The sequence below is a fragment of the Malaya genurostris genome, chromosome 3, assembly GCF_030247185.1.
Source record: "Malaya genurostris strain Urasoe2022 chromosome 3, Malgen_1.1, whole genome shotgun sequence".
NCBI lineage: Eukaryota > Metazoa > Arthropoda > Insecta > Diptera > Culicidae > Malaya > Malaya genurostris.
In genome coordinates, this window is record NC_080572.1 from 255,644,918 (window position 1) to 255,667,899 (window position 22,982).

Consider the following 22,982-nt stretch of genomic DNA (forward strand, 5'->3'; position numbering starts at 1 on the left):
TAGCCTCGAAAGCTCTCTATCGGTAACCGGTCGTATCACTACATTATTAGCAACCATTACAGAAGAACCGCAGTAGTACAACCACAGCAACTCCCACATCACATCACATCACATCACATCATATGGTAATAGAAAACAGTGGCGAGTGTTCGGTATTTTTAAACAAACCACGTCGATGGCACTTCCGTTTGCTGGTCTATGGCTGGTCAGGTATGGAGGATGTCATCGATACCCACCCGGCAGGGGCACTTCCGTGTACCGTTTAATCAAGCACAATAAATTTATCGAATCTTCATTGTGTGCGGCAAATTTTCCCCCCATTGAGTATATCCCGTATTGTGTCGCGCAACAGTTGGCCACATTTATGGTTGGTGGAGGTATCGGGATCTTAGTGCCCCCCCAGGCAGGTAAAACGAACTTACTCGTTTTCCCTCCGATGTGCTTAACCTAATGTTATACATCAAATACCAGCATGACTGTCACACGCGGGTGGTGGGAAAGCATAGAATCCTGGCAAATTGTTCGCTCTGTGAAATGATTTGACACGGCAGGATTGATTCTCCATAAGATGAATGATTGTTGATTTCGTCTCGCATTGGAAAAAGTAAACTCCACGGATAGACCTTAAACCTTGATTACATACAAAATCTTGTTGCGAATATTGTTATCCACATCACTACTAAAGAGTAACAGACGGAGAGAAAAAATAAAAATGACTGGAACAGCGAAAATTGAATTTTTTTGCAAAAGTATCGTTTTGATAAAGAACTCGAACCTCTACCAACTACGCTACATCACTACCATGAGTATAAAATTGAGTTCAAGATTGACTTATGTCCTAACACAAACCCCAATAAATAGAATATTCGAAGTTAGAATTATGTAACAAGCGGAGAATGTAAGGAATGTGGTATATGTATTAGAACTATCTTTGGGTGCAATTGAAAATTTTAAAACCTACACGGTTCGAAAAATTCTTGTGATTTTACATCTTATCAGATGCACATAAATGGAGCGTCATATTTTACACAAATTTATATTCAAGAACATGTAAAATTGTGTGACTTGAAAATTACATGGCTTTAAAACGAATGGAATAAAAATCAAAAGATCGACAGCAACAACGCGACTTGAACCGAAAAACCTTAGATCACAAAGCACACCAGTTAGTCGACTGAGCCACAGAAGCACATATCTGCTTGGCTGGTAAATCGTGCATATAAATTCATACAGTCTCACCGCTAGCCGAGTGCAAATTACAATTGGAACCAACAATTTTTTGTACGAATGGAATATTGCGTCATGTGAGAAGGTGAGTAGTTATGAATTTTATCGTTTGAAGAATTATGTCACCTGTAAAATTCATAATTTCTTTCTGTGTATTCTTTCTCCCAATACAAGCATGATTTGCCAATTCTTATCTCAATCAAAATAAATCATAAAATTTAACAAAAAGTTAGAATTGAGTTGAAATTCAAAGCCCGCGTCTCGCCTTATCTTCAATTATTGACTTGAAATTGTAACATTGTAATTCCGAAAATGTTCCCTGAGGAAGAACTCGAACATGAAAAGCTTCTCCAATCGGTGTAATTTTGAATTCTTTTTTCAGGAAAAATACTTTCGATTTGACTGAATTAAAATTCATCAATCAGAAGAAACACCTTCTTTTTAAGTACAGTATTGTGTAGTGAACCAAACGAACAACGAACTACCGCCGATACGAAAGAATACAATTATTGTTCACTTCAGGCAGTGTAAAATTCAACCTTCGATACGAGAGCTTGAAGGTTTGCTTAAGGAGCAAATGCATCTTGACATTAAACGTGTGCATTTACTTCAATGCAATATGACATATAATGTTTACATCTAGTTTTAAAAAGAGGTTGATGCAATTCAATTCGCAAAAGACAATAACAATGTGCACTATGTGGAACACGAAAACATTAAGTACAACATTCCAGTATATATGGAAGATAGGGCTATAGAAGTGCGTGTGCAAGATCTTCCCTCAAGCGTCATCGACCCTTATATTCGCAAAATCAGGTCCAAATACGGAGAGATTCTCTCTATCGAAAAAGAAAAGTGGAAGAACTTTTCCCACGATATTCTAAATGGCGTACGTTTGTTACGTATGCGCTTGAAGAGGCCTATACCTTCTTACGTGATTTTCGGTCAGGATACAAGAATCCCGTGCAAATCACTTGTTACCTATGACAATCAGATGGCCACATGTCAATATTGCTAAAAAACTGTTCACTACGGTAAGCCATGTGATAAACTGGACAAGGAGACAACTACACCAAAGGACAACTTCACACCAACCCCAAGCAACCCCAGTACAACTGTGACAGCCACCAACAATAATGAAGCATCCCCTTCAACGAAACCATCAGTATCCCCTATAGAACCAAGTACACCAGCTGCAGTTAACAACTTACCCTCCAACCAACCAGCAACTGCAACCAATGTACATCAAAGCGCATATACAGCAACTAGCAACGAACTCAAGGCGGAAATCAACAACAATATCACCGATGCGGCAATGGATGACGAGACGAGCCACGAACAAAGTGCCCCTCAATCTTCGCAGGAGGAAAATGGAAGCTCCTCTCCCCCTAAAAAAAAGGGTGACAATGAGATCCAATACCAAAACATTTGTTTAAATCGGCCGATTGGGCCACGAAAAGCTTATACGCAAATAGGCCTGAATAAAAATATCTTTTAAATAACCTCAACAGCGTTTACTAATTAAAACACTAAGGACATATTCTGTAGTGTTCTAATTCTAGATGCATAATTTATGTCAGTTTTAAAATTTAAATCTAGAAATTATAACAAAAAAACTGGTAGCTCAGCACCGTTTTATCTGTGTTTCAAATGTAGAAAAGATAGAACGGCAGCGTATACCAGTTTTAAATTTGACAGTAGAACTGTTCGAATAAATACAACTAAAACGGCTTGCTGGGGATACGTTTGTTTCAGTTTCAGTTATGTTATAGACCACCCATATGAATCATGTAGCTGCTGAATTTGCTCCACGTGTTTCAAATATAGAAAAAATAGAACAGCAGTGTATACCAGTTTTAAATTTGACAGTAAAACTATTCAAATAAGTAAATCCAAAACGCAGTTTCTAAGCAGCTCATGGAATAAATATCTAGTTCGCATGAAATTTGTTCTGTACTTTTAAGTTGCCAAAAGTTACACGCGTACTTTCAAGTTTCGAATAAGTTCACACAAAACTTGTTATGTACTTTCAAGTTGTCAATTGTTCCACGCGTTTTTTTTTAACTTGTACTGGCTGGTAAATGTTTCTCGTGTAGATTAGATTTTTTTCTGATTGATTGAACTTTTGATGGCTTGGAATTTGCATTATAGCGGATAATGTTTTGTTGAACTAGTCAATTGGTTAGAACAAAAAGGCGGGTGGGTAATGTCAGAGACATAACTGGATGTCGTGAATACGAAAACAATTGACATGTTCCTTAACACTTCCGAATATCAATTAGTTGATCAATTGTATGAATTATGCATGCATTCCCCTTTTTCACATTTTCCGCAAAATCTTGATCTCGATTACTGTGAATTTTACACAGCAAAAGTGCACAAGTCTGATCAAACTGTCTAGATTTGCACTAAACTGAGGATATTTACCTTCGATTTGCGAAGAAGAAATCCTAATAGTTCTTCAGAAAACTTTTGGAGCCATTAGAAGGGCTGATTTTGTGTGATGCTCTCCACCGTTGTCCTCATTTCGTTGTTTTTTCACCAATGCAAACGACTGGCAGCTGTGACGTAATCGCTCTTGTCGGAAGCGAAACTAGCTTTGCAAACGACACACAATATATCTGCTCGCAGTGGCGATAGAATCCAAATTTATCCAATTTTGTTAAGAGGTTTCTTTTTACGTGATTTCGTTTGTAGCTTTTTCACTAATGGGCGGTCCTAGCGGCTATAAAAATAGCAGCATATAGAATTTTAATGTCGATTATTTCATTTCGGATTTGCGTTTCATTGAAAGAAACTACAGGAAAGCTGTACCGGATTCATTCCTGCCTTTCAGAAGGACCAAATTGTGGAACTCACTACGATATTAAGCACTGTTCGGAAAATTTTTCTCGAACGATTTGTTGTACAGCAGCAGAGATTTTGTTCTCTTCCTCAGAACGCGTTCTGATTGACTGGTGTTTACATGGGTCAAATGGGACAGGTTTTTCAAAAGTGTACTATTGAAATACTTCAATGCTGTTGCTATATGCGTTTAAGTTGAAAAATTTCGATTCTATTGGTAGTTAGATTATATAAATCCTTTCACAGATCATTGTGCGATGAGTTTTAAAAATACGAGAAAGGCAAACGCGCCTTATGAATTATCCTCTTTGATACTCGTTTATACCAAACATTTGATGAAAGTGTAATTTTGAATTATTCGAGATTATGTCACAAAACTGAAAATTTTATCATAAAATTGTGATCATATTTCCGATGGCATGTAGCAAAAATTATGTTCATTCGTTAGATACAACAAGAGATATTCACGATCAAAAACTTATCACTCTCCCAGAGTGCAAATTTTGGAAAGGCGCTCCATAGTAAAGCAAGTATATATGATATATATGATAAAGTGTATTTATGTGTATGTAGTATGCGCAATACTAACAACTGGCTTGAATCCTTTATACCTTTAGACTCCGGTTTTCATCTTCCTCACATAAGAATAAATTGAATCAATCATTTCACACCTGCATGAAAAAACTCTAGGCATACTCTTCAGCATCTTATCATGCATGTTGACAACATGGTTTCGAATGGTTATGGCGAAGCCTATTTCAAGCAGACAGAAATAAATAATCGAAATATCGATCATTTTAATTCCTCCTTTGACTCATCGCCTTCTATATGACACTCACAACAAAGTGCTCGATAAACGAATGCGGTGTATTGTTCTTCATATATTGCCGGATGCAAACAGTGATAGTTAATAAATTATATTATCGTGAACTGCATTAGAAGGATGCTACTTTAATGCACTTCGTTCTATGCACTCTCTAGATTGGGAAATTTCATTGCATGTACGAGTCTATGTGTGGGAACGTCAAAGAAGAATACTATCTGAATTTTCATTCTCGTTTAAATTTCTTCCAGTGAATATAACTATATCATCAACTTGTGAACACGTGTAACGAGATGGTTTAGATAACCGGTCTTTCCGTCTTTTACCTAACCTATCTTATGGCGGTTTTCGCATTGAGCAAAACTCAACTTAGTTTCGACTTCAATTATTGTCAAATGTATGGATTTGACAGTAGTTGGAGTTGAAACTGGGATAATTTGATACTTGAACCTCGAATGAAAAAAAGACTTTTGAAGTGATTTTAATTGTTATGGAGAATGGCCTTAGGGATAAACTCTCTATGAATGAAACTGAATAAAATAATCTGTCTATTTATAAAAAAAAACTAGAAAAAATGTGTTTTGTGTAGGCTCTTTGAAACAAATTTTCAATCGTACACAAGTTTCCTTTAGTTGCTGAAGTACTGATTTCGATGTGCACTCATATGTCTCGCTCTGCTTACGGATTCAACACTAATGATAGAAAATTGTAAGATACGTCATATCCAAGGTTTTCGATTTAGGATTATTTACAAAAAAAAATCATACCACGCATTATAATGAACAATTAACGATGTTTGCATCCTACTCGTGAGTCAATGTAATAACGACGCAATGCGTACGCATACGTTTATGTAAAGTGTTCGATTATAAAACAAAAAGACAGACGTAACAATGTAAGCAATGTCCGAACAATGCTATTCACGCAATTTTAATTTAACTGTAAATATAACTGCTTTCAGTACCCGATGGTTGACCAATTTTTGTCAATAAAAGCTTATTAATATTATATATCGTTTTAATGAGAAATTCTTAGTACGGCAAACATATGGCAATATTCAATCCTACACTAGTCGACTACAGATCATTGGTTCCGTATTGAATAAGTATAATTGAAATGACGCGTATTTTACTCTCTGTCCTGCAGCCATCCGTTCTATTTTCGATGCAAACAAATTTAACCACTTTGTCAGTGAACAGTGGACACTACGTAATATTACGCAATAATACAGTGTAAAGACTTTTGAGTGCCGTAACGCCCGGTCACGTTTACGTTTATACTCGACGGAACCACTCACGTTTGTTTTCGTTTCGGTAATGGTGTTTTGAAAATAGTAAGTTGAAACTCGTAGTACTACTCTAGTTCAATTGAAAACAAACAAAAAATTAATCCAGTGCACTAGCTTTATGTTTCTACATTATTTTCTGCGAAATAAACTAAATTATGATAAAAACATGCTGCTCATTAAATGCTTTCTTTGAAAACTGTGAGAGAGCAAAAAGGTTACCGTCAGCAGCGGAAAAAATCTCGTGGATTTAGATATTCTGAAATTTATGTTTTCCTCTTTTTATTCTGGGGATTTCAACAAAAATACTGATAAATAGGTCAAACCTTCCGGGACAGTTTTTTTAACAGACTATTCAGGAAAAAAATCTTTTTTAATTTTTTTTAAGTGGTGTAATGATGCCTATCTCAAATTACTTACATTTTCAAAAACATCACTAGATGATTCTGTCAAGATTTTATTTTCAAACTTGGATAAAATCAAAAACTTTCTTTGGGTATAACCTTTTGAATTTGTAAACAGTTATGTCAATTTAATATAGATTTAAATGTGGCAACCAGCCTCCTGCTATGACGTCATGAAACTGTGGCCAGCATCATTCTGCAAAAACCAAAACAATGAAGAAGAATGGCTAACAAAAAATTGGATATTACAAACTACTTGTTTATTCAGTACTCTTTAACGCACTTCCCCGCAAATTATCGATCAGAATATCATCACTAAGATAAGAAAATTAAGATTTTACTCAATTTTAAATGCTCGAATGTTTGTTTACCATACTCTGAGCGCACTGATTGCCCACCAAATGCCCCAGATGTTGGCTACGATAGCACTTGCTGTAGCGCCCTATCCTTGCCACCGGGCTGGTGGCAACCAGCACGTCTTCGTACCAGCACGTATCGATGCGTATCGGGTTTGTATCATTTTGTATGACAGTTTGAAAGTTTTGATACTCATAGCCTTAGAGCAAATTCAGCAGTTAAAAGTTCTATATGGTAGATCTATAATAGAACAGAAACTGGAACAAACGTGTCCCCAGCAAGCCGTTCTGGTTTTATTTATTCGACCAGTTCTTCTGTCAAATTTAAAACTTTTTCTATTTTTTTGTATATTTGAAACACGAGTAAAACACTGCTGGGGCTGCCAGTTTTTCTTGTTATAAAAACCAGATTAAATTATGCATCTAGAACTAGAACACTCCTGAACATGCCCTTAGGGCATGTTCAGGAGTGTTCTAGTTCTAGATGCATAATTTAAGTCAGTTTTAAAGTTTAAATCTTGAAATTATAACAAAATAAACTGGCAACCCCAGCAGCGTTTTATCTGTGTTTCAAATATAGAAAAAATAGAACGGTAGTGTATACCAGTTTCAAATTTGACAGTAGAACTGGTCGAAAAAATAAAACTAAAACGGATTGCTGGGGATACGTTTGTTTCAGTTTCATTTACATTATAGACCACCCATATGAATCTTGTAGCTGCTGAATTTGCTCTTAGGGCATATTCAGTAGTGTTCTAGTTCTAGATGCATAATTTATGTCAGTTACAAAATTTAAACCTGAAACAAGAAAAACTGGCAGCCCCAGCAGTGTTTTACTCGTGTTTCAAATATGCGAAAAATAGAACGGCATCGTAGACCAGTTTTAAATTTGACAGAAGAACTGGTCGAATAAATAAAACTAGAACGGCTTGCTGGGGATACCAGCCATCTGACACCGGTATGTTAGCACCAGCCATTGGGGATACGTTTGTTCCAGTTTGTGCTCTATTATAGATCTTCCATATAGAACTTCTCGCTGCTGAATTTGCTGCTGAATAATCTCGGAACCGGAAACGGATCTGAACTATTTTTTTATTTTTTGTAGCTTTTCTTCACTATTGCCGGTGCGTCCGGAAGCGGAAACCGGGGACTAATAGTCCCAAAATAAATTTATAGTCCCAAAATAAATTTATATATCCACAAGATCTGCCAACTAGATGAATTTTCCAGTAGGTTTTATAAAATTTTTCACCTCGTTTCGCCATCATTTCTGAAAATTACTAATGAAATTGAAAACTCTTCACTTATCGCGCTGTAATACCGAAACCGGAAGTCAAATCTGAATCAACTTTTTGAAATTTTGTAAAGAATCTCAAGACCTTTCATTTGCTTCTTAGTTTGTAAAAATCGGTTGGGAAATTTCCGAGAAAAGTGCGCATTTTGTCATAGATTTGCACATATTGTCTTGTAATTCCAAGAACCGGAAGTTGGATAAAGATAAAATGCAACAGCGAACTATGGGACCATAAGACCTTTCGTTTAAATCTAAGGTTGTGAAAATCGGTTAAGTCATCTCTGAGAAAAGTGAGTGACAGTTTTTTTTCATTTTTTTTAGTCCAGGATCGTATGGTCCAATAGACCGCTATGGAATTTTATCCCGATCCGACTTCCGGCTCCGGAATTACAGAGTGACCCTTCATTTAAATCTGAGTTTGTGAAAATCGGTTCAGCCATCTCTGAGAAAATCGAGTGTCATTATTTGTCACATACAAACAGCCATCCATACATACACACATTGACATTTCGTGATCTCGACAAACTAAGTCGACAGACGGTATATGACAAGAGGGCCGCTCTTGGCCTCCGTTCAAAAGTCAATTTTCACGGTGATTGCATAACCTTTCTATATGAGAAACACAAAAACCTCGAGAATAAATGAAAGTAGCATACCTCTAAATTACTGTATAAGTGTTTAACTTTCCACCAGACTAAAAATTATCATGCCAAGTAAGTTAAATTTTAATTATTCACTAAAATTTTGAACAATTTTCTGTTAACTATGAGGTAATATAGTCATCCGAAGGTGAGATAACAAAGTTATCACAATTTCTTATCTCATGCCTCGTGTGTCCATGATGATTTATGATAGAACATCGTCGAATTTCAGAAACTTATTTAAAAGTCTTTAAAACAGGTCAAATAGTTCAGCTACTTGCCGAAGTGTAATTAATACCGTTTTAATGTAGTATGAAGGTCCAACATTTTTTCCTCTCTCTAAAAGAAAGGCATTGCAATCATTGTAAAAACTAAATTTTCAACCAAAACCCGGAGGATCGAGTATATATACCATGTGGCTCTGGTTGTCTGTCTGTGTAAGAACGCAAATGCCTGTGTAAGAACGCGTATAATGCCCCATTGAATTTTATTCTGATCCAACTTCTGGTTCCGGTTAATACACCATTTTCTCAAAGATGGGTTTATATTTATACAATCTCCAATCTCAGATTTGAATGAAAGGTCTTACGGTGAAATCGCTTCCAGTAGAATTTTATTTGAATTTGACTTCCAATTCCGGAAGAACTGTTTAATGAATGTTAAAATGAACAATTTCAAGTTTGGTGTTTTTGAAAGACAATAAGCTAATTGCTCTAAAACAGAACGGTAATTCTTTCTGATTTACGGAACTTGTTGTTTAGGGGTTCGTATAATTTTAGTTTTTTAATTTTCCATTTGTTTCGTCTTCAACATGTCAGCGCATAACTATCTATATTGAACTGTTATGCCACCTAGTAGTTCGTCATGAACTGCTAAGGCTTAAAGATCGTCGTTGCCATCTCTCCCCAATGACGGTAATGAGGAAAATTCTAATACCGGAGACCGCAACAATGTCAAATAGAGAGGTCAGGGGTGTCAAGACAAATCCCAATCACACCGTCCGAAATGGTATGCTGAAAGTGTCGTGTATAACCGTGCATCGAGCATAGAAAAACGAACCGGATCGACGACTTACTAGTATGTGGTGATTCAAAAACGTACAACAAGTGAAACAAGTCGGCCAGAACACGATCACGGAAGTGGTTGTGTGTGCTACAGGATGGCGAAACTTGCGTCGTGTCGAAATATCACACGACAATTGGTGCCCAAACATAGGAAAAACAAATCGACATAAACATGATACATTAGAGAAAAACAGGTTGTTCATTTCGGTTCATTGAAGTGCTTTATATGTTTTTTCCCAGTTGGAAAACAAACCAGCACCCCAAAACAATCGATGATACAATCCACAAGTTGATGGTTTTCCTCAATCATATTCTTCGTTGTTTTATTTTTTTCTTTATTTTGGCCGAAATTCTACACCAGCTCTTTGAATCCTTTGCGATGAAGCTAATCAAAATAAATGAACACATCGTCGAAGCACTGCAATGTTTTCTCACGAGAAACACCTCTTTTGATACCATGCTTTGAAACCGATCAGCCCAACGAAAAAATATGTAGTACGAAGCGCCTAAACCATGCCCGTTCAATACACTGACGATTGAACGAAGCAGACATGCGACAGTTTCATCATGCTCACATTTCCATTTATAAAATTCAGAACAGATTAGATTTTCTCCTTATGTGAACAATTCAATGCAATGAGCAACGATTGAATAAATCACCCGTAAATGTTATTAACTAAATCGTAAATAATATAACACCTTCTTTCGTCGCTTAACATCTCTCTTTTAGATTCAACAGGTGAAACAGCGCTCAGGGTCCTTAAGTGCATTGGGTGACAAAAACGCTTGAAACCGAAGGAAAGACGGCTGACTTCTGAAGATAACCTCGTGCCCAACTGCGTTATTCCGTTTATATGATTTCACACCAATTTTAGCATTATATTCCACAAGCCTGTAGCTAGCTTACACGCCGAACCGTGCGACAAAGTCAATGACAGCAAAGACATCATATTAACAAGATAGCCAGCTCTCACATTTTCCGAACAAATTATTAGATCACATTCTTTTTTTTGCTAGCATGGCACCTTCAGGCGAGACCGCATCGAATCTTGTACATGGAAGTAGGGGAGAGAAATGTCAAATTCGTGCGCGCCAAAATTGCAGCACTGCGCACCCATACAATTGACATAAAATGTTGAATTTGATGCCGTGCGATGGCGTTGCTAAACTGAAGATTGATTTCGCTCCAAGCTGACAGGGTCTGATGATAGCAAGATGCGGTTACTTTTCACCGCGGGGCACCTTTACGTGCCTTCGCTTGTCTATAGCACCATAAAATAATATATCATCAATTCCATTGTTTTTTCCTCCTCGCGTAAACGGGATACTCTTGATTCTGTATTATACTACAGGGAGAAGTTGGCATTTCAAAAGGTGAGTATTGCAATGGTGTTTTACCACGTGTTTACGGTTGTTATTTTTTTTTCAGTATTATAAACCAAAACGATCGCCACAATGCTCAAGATATATAGCCATCATAAGTTCATGGTTGGCCGTCGGAGGAAACTGTGAAAATTCTCTCACACTAATGACGGTAATACTAATATGAGCTAGAAAGCTCCTTCGTTTCAGGAATACATATATGTTCTGCTTATTGAAAGAATTATAAACATATTTCATTAAACAAGTATTTTTTTTTTATTACACTAGTAGCTCGGTTAATCTATAATCCAAACAATTACGAAAACTTTAAAGATTATTATTGAAATCTGACAAGTTGAATACAGATACTTGTGCTAATAGGAAGAACTTCTGTTCATCGCGGTTCATCTTCGTTAGTTATTGACTAATCACCGGTGATGAGAAAAAATTAAAATTTTGAAAATCACGACAAGTGATTTTTAAACAAAAAAAGTCATCGATCAGAAAACTCACTGCAGAAAAGCTCTGTACTGATTTTTTGATAACGCGATTTGCATTGCAAAAAATCACTAGCGAACATTTTTCTCGATAATATTTCAGAAAAAGTTCGCACATTGAATATATCGGGTATGATTCTTGAACAGAAGATTTTTGGGAAATTAATTTTAATAGCCGTTATATCTCAACCCTTTGCAGAATACATTCGCCAATGAACAATAACGTAGGGTGGTTGAAAAGTGAATCAATAGTGGTGATGATGGTATTTGAAATTTATTCGGCACTGCATCATTAATAAAAGCAGCAAGTGCTGTGATTAATAATAGTTGTATGATAATACAAAATTATTAATAAAACAATCACAAAGCATGTTATGCAGCTGATTAAAAAATATCAGCCAATCCATTTAGCTTGAATAACGTACGCAGAAGTAACAGGAGCGCAGACTAACGCTATGCCAATTCAAACGCGCCATTCAAACACTGCAGCTACTGTGTTCTCGAAACTTGCTCACAATGCTGCGCTCCTGTTACTTCTATGAATAATAAATAGTGTTTTATTGGATTTAATCTAAATAGTGCAGTGTATTCAGCCAGCTGGAATGAAAACAGCCTTTCGTCGCTATAATCACTAATTGGAATGTGGCAAAAATATGATTGTTCTTATTAACCACCCCACGTGCATCGAATAAATTGCAGTTATTATTTCTCAGTTGCGGTACAGTTGCGAATTTATCCAGTAGAGATTTTATCATCGATGAAAATATAATAATTAAATCTTGCGTGAATCACTTCGAAGTCGAACTGAAGCGTAGTGGAAATTTAGCATCGAAGTATCATCGGAGACTCTTCTCCCTTTCGATTATCTCTTCAGCGATATTTCTTTGGGTGAAAATTCGTCATCAAGTTTCGTTGACACAAAAAAATCACTTGTGCTCTTCACGGTTCAGAATTTTGTAGATGCTTGTTTCGTGAATGAAAATATCGTAAGTGATTTTTTCAGTTCTGATTTTTTTCTCTTGAACTGATTTTTTCACAAGTGATAGTGAAATAAACCTTTTTTGATCAAGATTTTTCCAACACTCCTCATCACACGTTAATTATTGTAAAAATTTGGGTAATTGTTCATGGCTGATTCTTCACTTTGCTCTATAAAGTAGGCTTCCGTTTAAAGTTTTAATGCAAGATTTAAGCATTGAATTAATATAAAAAATGTTACTTGGGATACAGGCTCAATCAATTTTTTTTCAAAATCCTGTGTAGATTTGAAATTTACTATAAGTTGGAAATAAGAAGCTCACTACTGCCATCTACTCGACTATTCGCCGGAACAATAACAAAGCCTGATATTGAAATATTCCATTTCCACAAGCAAAACAAATCCCATGTAGTGAGTTCCGAGTGCCTGAGGATCGGAACTAACTAAATCCTGTATGAACAGTGTTATTATTGAACTTTATGCTAACAGCAATTCCTGAGGCATTTCCACGTCAGCTGATGCTCCACGTCAGCTGATGCTTAACAAATACTCCAACATATTCACACTTGGATTGACTTCGTTTTGGTGCAAACGTCCTTCGATGGATACAATTTTATCTCAGGAATTGTAATCTTTTTAACGATTGTGGTCGTAAGAAATTTTTGCAACATTTGTAATTCCGGCGGGGAGTCTCCTCGGCCCTTTGATCTTCTTACTGTACTTTAACGATATCAATATTTTACTGAAAGAACCGCGGATATATCTCACAGATGACCTAAAGATGTACCATGTTATTCGAAAATCAGAGGATCCGACGTTCCTTTAGCGATAATTGGTAATCTTTGCAGATTGATCATAAAACCACACACTTAAAAAAACCCTGTGATTTTACATCTTATTAGATGCACATAAATGGAGCGTCGTAGCTCACGCAAATTTACGTGGAAGAATATTTAATATTGTGTCTAAAACTCCATACACGAAATTCATCGAAATAAAAAAATAGAATACTGAGATCAACCGTCGCGACTTGAACCGAGAATCATTGGATCGCAAGTACGTCTGTTAATCGACCGAGCCACAGAAGCATACATCTGCTTAGCTGGTAAAAGGTGCATTTAAATGAATACAGTCGCACCAGCTAGCAGAACGCAAGTTACAGTCGAAACCAGTAAAATTCAAGCTCATCTAACATTAAGTCATTACAAATGAGATTTTCCGTCATTTGACAAATTAGGTCTTTATGAATTACATCGTATGAGGGATTAAGTCATCTGTAAAATTCAGTTGTTTTTTGTGTGCAGACAAATACTCCGTTGGAAAAAAAATTCATCAGTTTTGCAATGACTGAGCGGAAACATATGTTGGAGAAGCCAAATGAATGAAAAACTAACAGAAAAGATGATTTATTGGAAAAAGATACGCTCATGAACAGAACTCGAACCTACGCGCTACCGTATGCGTATGCACGGAATGCATAAAAACGCAGGTTCGAGTCCTGTCTATGAGCGTATCTTTTTCCAATAAATCATCTTTTCTGTTAGTTTTTCATTCAAGGGGCTGGGGTCCACTAGGAGATTGATAGTACCTATTTGCTCTCTCCGGACAGTATCAGCCTAGATGCCGTGTGGAATCCGGCGGAAAAAAATGAACCAAGAGTAGATCCACTGGGTTCCTGCTTCCATGTCGTAAAAGGCGACAATTCCAGGAGTTTCTTTTTCCTTTCAGTTATTAGATATTTTCAATGTTTCATTTCTGATTACTCTATTTCACTAAATTATCTCTTCATTCAACCTGTCAATTTCCGTCTAACTTCGAAAAAAAGTTTTATTTGGAATGTTTTCTTCTTCCATATTATTGATTGTCTGTCAGGATTATAAATTGAATGATAAAAAAATAAATAATCTAAAACTATTGCGCAAATCCGTTGATATTACAAAGTTAATAACAGAGATAACATATATCGATATTTTGAACACGTAGTAAAAAACACTTGATATTAATATTTCAAACAATAAATTAAGATTTTTCTCGATAGCCGGCTGCTAAGATCAACCAATATAACCAATTAATAATTAATAAGTAATTAAAATAATAAAGCGGAAATAATAAAGAATAATAAATAATAAATAATGATTTTATAACAACTGTTTAGAATATGTCAATGCAATGAATCAACGATTTTGTCTAAATCCTATTCACTCGTTTATTTTGTAACACGTAATTTCATTTATAAAAGATAGGTAAGTTTTTATTCGTTACGCGATAGTATTGCAAATCTTTCTTTATTTTACTCGAATAAGAGCTGTGAATCAAGACTTTCCGGGACTTCAATATAGGAAACGTTTACTCGCGAAATCAGTGAGTTTAGTGGTGCATCCGAGCATCTTGAAACCGGAACATACTGAGTCGCGCGCGAATACGACCAATAATTAATTTTTTACTAACAAATATCCTTCTCCCGTGACACTTGTGGAGTGCGCAGTAGTATATACGGCCTCTAGTAACAACAAGTGTTGGACTAACATCCCTTCCCATTCCTTAGACGATCTACGTTCGGGCCTGGCCGGCGCCGGTACTGATCAATGAATTCTGGGATTACCAGAAGATGTACATTGAAGGATGATTTACCAGTCAGCTAATCCCGATCAGTAACGGAGTAGCAACCAGGGGTGGTCGCTCAAGCTCAAGCTTTTCTGTTAGTTTTTCATTCTCCAATATATGTTTCCGCTCAGTCATTGCAAAACTGAACTTAGTTATGGCGGCTTTACGTCAAACCAACTAAAAATTAATAAATCGGGAAAAAAAATCATATTTTTGTCTTTCTCATAAAGAAAGGCTGTGCAATGAAACCCGATTTCCGGGCTATACCTAATACCTGGTATATCAGGTAAATAAATTCCTCTAGTTCACAGGTCTTCTGAGTCGCTGCCCGCACAAGCTCACATCAGATATACCGGCCACTGGTTCCGGAAGTAGCGGAAATTCTCATAAAAAACTGCAAAATGAAACTCACTTACTTTGATTCAAATAAAAGGATGATCCCATGTAAGATTTTCGAGCTCCGACTTCCGGATACGGAAAAAAACGTGTGTTGAGTGCAGTACAGTAAAACTTCATTCAATTCAAACCGAATGTGAAACACACTGACGATCTCTCTACTGCAGTAAACTTCACACTCTGACACACACACAACGTTCGCTGACGTACCGAACCGGCAGCATTCAGTTCTTCAATCGATTCTCTTCAAATCAAAGCTCAGTTAAACCACCGTCAGTTGATCTCTTGAAGAAACAAAATATCTCTTTCAATAGTGTGCGAGCATCCTTCAAATAGGGTTTATGTGAACATTCGAATTGGTTCCAGATAATAGATTAGAGACAAACCAGATAGCTGAAATGTCAATTACAGAATACACACAAATTAATAGTTTCCTTCTTCAGTTTTCATTTTGAATACTTCACTCCATTTATAATTCTATTCATTCGAGCTTGCTCACTACCAACAGCGAAGACAATGAAGCAGCTAGACTACTTAGCACATGAAACTGAGCAAGCAAAACTTCAAATGACTAGGTACGATTATGCAACTGACGATGAATTCAGGGAGCTTCACGCTCAAAACTTCTTGAATTTTTCGGTCATATTAGTTGACTGCCAAACGAACTAATTTCGGTTTCATCGGTACCCCGAATTTCGGTTCCGGAAGTACCAGAAATAATGGTTCACAACTCCAAACTGAAGCTCACTAATTTTTCTCAAAGAAGATGGAACCGATTTTCTTGAACTTAAATTTAAATGAAATGCCTTACCTTTCCATTCTCATTTCCTAAATTTTGTCGGAATTCGACTTCCGATTTCATGATTACAAGACGATGAGTGTTTAAAATTGCAAAAATGAAAAAAATAGTAAAAATTCCTATAAATTGGATTCAAAACTAGTCCAGTTAGTATATCATGTTGGTTGCTGGCCATACGAACAGACTTCGGCTCACTAACTTTTCTGAAAAGTCCAGATTTTCGGTTCAGGACCTATAGGGTGATTAGTGTTTAAAATTTCCTACCGTCGCATAGAGCGGCGATGCAAAATAAGTGAAAATTTTTATGACTCCAGAATTATTCCAGTGCTAGTTGCTGGCCATATTGACTATACCGGTTCCCTGATTCCGGTTCTGGAGGCACCGAAAATAGTGGTTCAATGTCTTACGGTCTCACTCTCAGTTTTGAATGGATCCGACTTCCAGTTACAGAGTTACAGAACCGATTGGAGCGACTATGCAAAATACTAAATTGATCTCAAAACTGTTACCATTTACAATTACTGGCCATACGGATTTCGGCTATGCCAGTCCTCGGAATCCGAAAGCACCAAGCTGGTGAAAAACACCAAAACCGAACTCACTTATTTTTCCACTAGATGCTTTAATCGATTTCCACAAATTGAGATTGGAATGGAGGATCTTACAATTCCATCAACGGTATCAACGAACCCAATTTTTTCCGAGTAAATGACTATGGTAATCGATATTCCGTAAAACATCAATCAATTAATTTCATATTCATGATCGTTGTCAATGCGAGTTAATTCTTTTGCTGTTTTTTACTGTTGTTGCACGAAAGGTCTGCCATGTATTTGGTGGGACTGAAAAGGGATCATTTTTTACGAGATGCTTCCACATTACTAAACGCTGAACTCGGATTTCTATTGTCAGCAACTCGAAACGGTCCGTTGGAGCTAACGATTGACCAGGAAAAAGTACAGAGCTGACCATCAGAACAGGTGTCGTGTTCCATCAGGATAAGGTCAGGCCACACTCGTCTACCGATCCACCATATAGTTCTGAACCTGACCCCAAACGACTATTATCTTTTTCTTGCATTGTAAAACTTTCTTTGTGATATGAAATTAGCACTTAAAACAAGACTTTAATGAAACAAGCATTATGAAGCTATCTTTAAAATATCAACAATTTATAGAATAAATAATTCAACCATATACGAGGCATATAAAATAAAGTATTGAAGTTCGCGTAAAAAATGGACTTCAAAGACAAGGATTAATTCTTGACTGACGCTATGCAGCTTCCACATACGCCTTGAACAAATTTATCTGTAGTATTGATTCAAAAATCTCCGAATAGAATGTCTTTATTTCATTTGATGGTTTATTTATACTCGGCTTTAATCGTTAGGTCTTTCGTCGAGAAATGTCCATATTTGTAAAACTTTATGGTTCTAATATAATTGTCGAAATTAGAAAACTCCCGAAATAATAGAAGCACCATTATAAGGCACAAATTTTCATTTGTTAAGACTAATTAGGCCCTCAAAAATACTGACAATGTATAGGATTAAGGATGACCTTAAATTATTTCAATTTTGAAAACGAAACAAGATTAGCTAGGCGAACCCTCACCGTACCGCGCACACGTACTTTGAAGTTGTAGTCTTGCGAAATAATCATCAAAGAGTCATCGATAGAAGAAAACCACCAAAGAAAATACACGAGCCTTATTAGTCTTTACCTTTGTAAATTTACTTGAGCATGGCGAATCATAAGATTTTTTTCTTCGCCCATTTACACACACACTCTGTGGACAGTATAAAACTGAATGCATTGATCATAGGTCCGAGAGAACACAGTAAAATTTCTTGATTAATTCTACGAAACGAAGCACATGGCATCGTTTTTTTTCAATTCCTTTGACAAAACCATGCTGCCGGTTCACCCGTTCTTCAGTGATTCACTTTTCTTTCCGCCCAATGAAGTTATACACATATTTGATTTGCACGCAATGCTCAATTATCGAGCAAGCATTCTCGGTAATTAGTTCTGGAGAAAGTAGTTCACTCGGTTACAGTACAATTACTGGGGATTTTCTTTTCCGAGTCACTACATTCAATTGAAGTATAAAAACTGAGTTATTATCCTAAGAATTATACGAAATACTTTGAACGATTTGTCGTTTGATTATCATACTGACACTCACCTGTTGGAAACTTTTGGTCAATTAAATCACTCGAATTCACTGATTCAAGAGGGCACCAAACACTCGCTTCACGGCAAACAATTCTTCGGTTACAGCTCCAAAATTACACAGTTTTTTTTCTAACAAATAAGCCAAATTTTTGTGCAACACATCAATCAATTGAACTGAAGCTTCCTTTTTCAACACCAACAACTTCCTATCAAGCACCGATAGAACAGTGATCGTTGTTCTGAACTACCTGTAGAATCCCTTTTCGACCTGTTTCAAACATTAATCGCCGGCTGTTGTTCCTTCGACACTGTGGTTCACCATGGCGATGGGTATTGCTTTTATATATCAGCAACAAGCAACTGACTAGCTTCCCTTCCAAGCCCCAACATAAAACAGTCGTTTGTTGCTGCGGGATGACACCTATAGGATAGCAGCACGTTCAGTCCGTCGTCGCTGGGAGCGAATAGGGGGTGGTGGATGTGGATAGTCGCAACACAATTTTCGTTAGAATGTCGCTTGTCCGTTTAGTGAAATCGCACGCAACACGTTGCGATGGGTCAGGATACAGAAAAGATATTGTATCACTTTGATCACTACACTATCCAAACTGGGCCATACACGGCTGAGCAGACATTGTTTCATCAATATAAGCACTTTTATTCGGATACATTCTCCATTGATGAGGAACATTGCACTTCTCTCAGGTAATATTAGCCGAAAATAATCAATTGAAGCGATATAGTAGAAACAATGCGGCAATTAAAATCAAATAACGTTTTCCTAACATGGTCTACTGCCCATACTCTAGTTTCAGTCCCATATGGGAAATTTGTGTCTTATGTTGAAACTTAAAATCTTTAAAAAACACATTTTTGGAATACTTTCGAAGAATTAGGTTAGGCTAGATTAGGTTGGGAATGTAGGCATTTAAAGCGCATTTCTTCGAAATCACGTTTTAAGAGTCCGTTCACAAGATAAAATTACCTATAAATATTTATCGCAATCGAAGATCAAATGGCAATAATATCTGAATCCTGAGCTATAATGGTATAAGGGACGTAACTAACAAAACGCGTTGTTTTCAGTAAGCGACTTTTCGCCTTATTCCAGTAGTAGGAGTTTTGGTCTCTCTATGATAAAGCGATGCTTTTACGCAACGTGAAACATGATTTTTAACACTGTTACATGCAATTAATTCTAAGGGCCAAAAAGACAGCATCCTTTTTCATGACATTTTGCTCGGATCGATTTTAGCATGGTTCATTTTTGGCATCATAATTGTTCGAAGAGATTAGTAAATGCGAGTGTGACAAATAATTTGACTTATTTTTCTCGTTTTCTACAAACTCAGTTTCATATGAAAAGTTGGTTCCTGAATTTCATTTAGATCCGACTTCTGGGAACTACAGGATGATATGTGAAACGAAATTGAATTATTGTAACTCATTTTTTCGTAAATGGCTGAACACAAGCGAATCTCCATTCCTCAATCGTTAGTTTTCACTTACAACGAACTGTTACATCTGCTATCATACCACATAAGCAGTGCACAACTAGCCAATTTCGTCACGAGACGCAACTGCTTAAGATCCTATAAAACAACTTGCTTTTTAGTCAGATCCGACAGGACATGCAGGGCTCAAACGTTTTCTCAAAAAAGGCATAATCGAATTTCATTCACAAAAATTCCGATTTGCAGCTCCGACATTACATTAATGAGCGATGAAAATCGCAAACTGCCGTTCAAAGCGACGGTCATTAAAATAATGTCATGAGAACTAAAACACCGAAGAATATTCATGCAAAAAACACATGCGGATTGATAAAAAAAATATCATCTCACTGCTAGGTGGATTAAGCACGTTTTATAGCCTAATTTTCTCAGAGATGGCCGAGCCGATTTTTACAAGTATAGGCTCGTTTGGAAGCTACTATTGAATGTTGGTTAAAATTCTAAAATCAAATGGTTGTCACTTCCGGCTCTAAAAATATAATATAGAAATATAATATAAACGACTTAATGCACATTTTTCATCAGCTGAATTTTCTCGAAGATGACTCAAAGAATTTCGATAAACTTAGGCTTATTTTAAAGCTAAAATTGTCAATCAAATTTGGAAGGGTTATCGCGAACATTTCCGGTTCGAGTAATGTTATATGTGACGTAACCGACAAATCCGAGTGTTTTTCAAAGCAACAAAATTTTTCGACGATGACAGAATCGATTTCGAGAGACTTGGAATCGTTTGAAAGATACGGTCTCCGGTTCCGGAAGCACCGGCAATAGTGGTCATATATTAAAAAATGGATCTCACTCACTTTTCTCAGCGATGGTTTGACTGATTTCCACAAACTTAGATTTAAATAAATGTTCTCACGGTCCCATACGGAATTCCTAAATTTGATCCGGATCCGACTTCCGAGTTATAGGGTAAAGTGTGTAAAATATTGTACTCCCTACTGTGTGTCAAATATTGGACTCCCAATCTTAGGGTTAAATGAAATGTTTTATGGTCGTGCCAAAAATTACTGCATATTTTTGGATATAACAAAAATTTAAATCGTCGTTTAGAGTACGATGGCAAAATCGTATAAAATCTTCCAAATTTTAATAAAAAGTAGTAGAGTTGTACGTCGTGTTAGTTGGTGGACGAACGAACCGGCTTCGATTATACTGGTTCTCGGGTTCCGGTGCTGGAAGTACATATAATAGTGAACCTACTTCGTTTTCTAAATGATGACCTACGTGACCAAAGCACTGTTACATTCTGTATGTTATACTAGTTAATGCACAAACAATCCCTTGCACTGAAAGCTAATATTGAATCATTTATTCGTGAAATACTGGCCGATAAGTTGGAGAAAGTGTGAAAAAAATTGAACCTTGTTCATGGGCCATCTAAAATGGATCCGAAACCATTTTCGAACATTAAATTAAATTGATCGTTCTATCGATTCCAAAGGAGATTTCATCAATTTTCTCAATTTTTTTGTGTTATTTTAAAATCAAATCCTATACTTCTTAAAAAATCATCCTTTACAAATATTCGTTTCGTATCTGTTACTATTAAAAATACTGTTTTAATCCACCTAGTGGTGTAATGATGCCTTTCTCATATTTAATACTGTGGTATTCTATTCGAAATGTTTCTCTTCGATTTTTGAAAGAAACCACACGGAAAAGCCAGCGATCGCAAAATAACTAAAATTTTAGTTGTTTTTCTGATTTTGATTGGTTTAAATTTGGTACAACTAATCGACTGTTGTTTTAACTAATCTGTCATTTTTCATTTATCGTGCTGGCAGCTTAGCAACGACACAAAACAAGTAATGAAACGTTTCAGTTGAGCAATGCCAAACACCCTGAGCGAACAATGAAACGTTTCAATGAGATGTCACTCGTGCAATTGAGCAAAGACACAATCTCAGCAAAGTTACTTGTATGCATGAAAGCAAAAAAAAATACTCAGTTGTTTCAACCAATTATTCAGTTATTTGAACTTAAAACGCCAATTGCAATAAATATTTTTTACTGTTAGCCTCTTCGGGGGCAGCTAATCGTTCACTGCTTGAAAAACGAAATTTTACCTAATTAACTGCTTATATCTTTATCACTAAACTCACAAAGGATATGGAAATGAACCAAAAGATTACAATTCTCAAAAGGGAACTCACCAGAAAAATGGTCACAGGGAATTAGGAAATTTTTCTTTCACTTGCAGAATGGCTCGCTGGTAAACCCAATGCTACAGATACACTTTCAAGAAAATACAAATAGTACCACTTCACTTTAGCAGCAAATTTTTAAGCGTTAAGCGGTTTTAATAACATTGACATGAACTGTCCTAGAATACATTACTCTCAGATGAAATTGAATTATTTATACTGTAGGAATATCTATTTAACACATGGAAAACTTGTTTGACAATTAACTGATATATTCTTCTGCATACTTTCACTTACATAAAACGACCACTACGTAACTAACATAAATGACGTTCATGTACCATTGAAAATTTTCAATATGAAACGCTTCTGGTGAAATGAAGAGGTTTTTTGTTCTGCCTTTTGCTGTCTTCGTTCTCTGCCAAGTGACAGCATTTGAATACAACGATTTCGGTTACCTGAATGGTTATGTCAAAATCAACAGATATGTTAGTTAAATCAACAACATTTTTGTTAAAACAACCAGGGCGTGAAACAACAATTACAATATTGTAATTTTG

General features: G+C 36.3%; 1 protein-coding gene across 1 annotated transcript in view; it reads right to left on the reverse strand.

The window, feature by feature from the left end:
• LOC131436689 (RYamide neuropeptides) overlaps window positions 1-19,078 on the reverse strand; it is a 44,740-nt gene extending 25,662 nt beyond the window's left edge. Inside the window, exon 1 of the mRNA XM_058605556.1 lies at window positions 18,766-19,078. The gene's annotated coding sequence lies outside the window, so the exon portion shown is untranslated. The remainder of the gene's footprint in view (window positions 1-18,765) is intronic.
• Window positions 19,079-22,982: the final 3,904 nt, after the last annotated feature.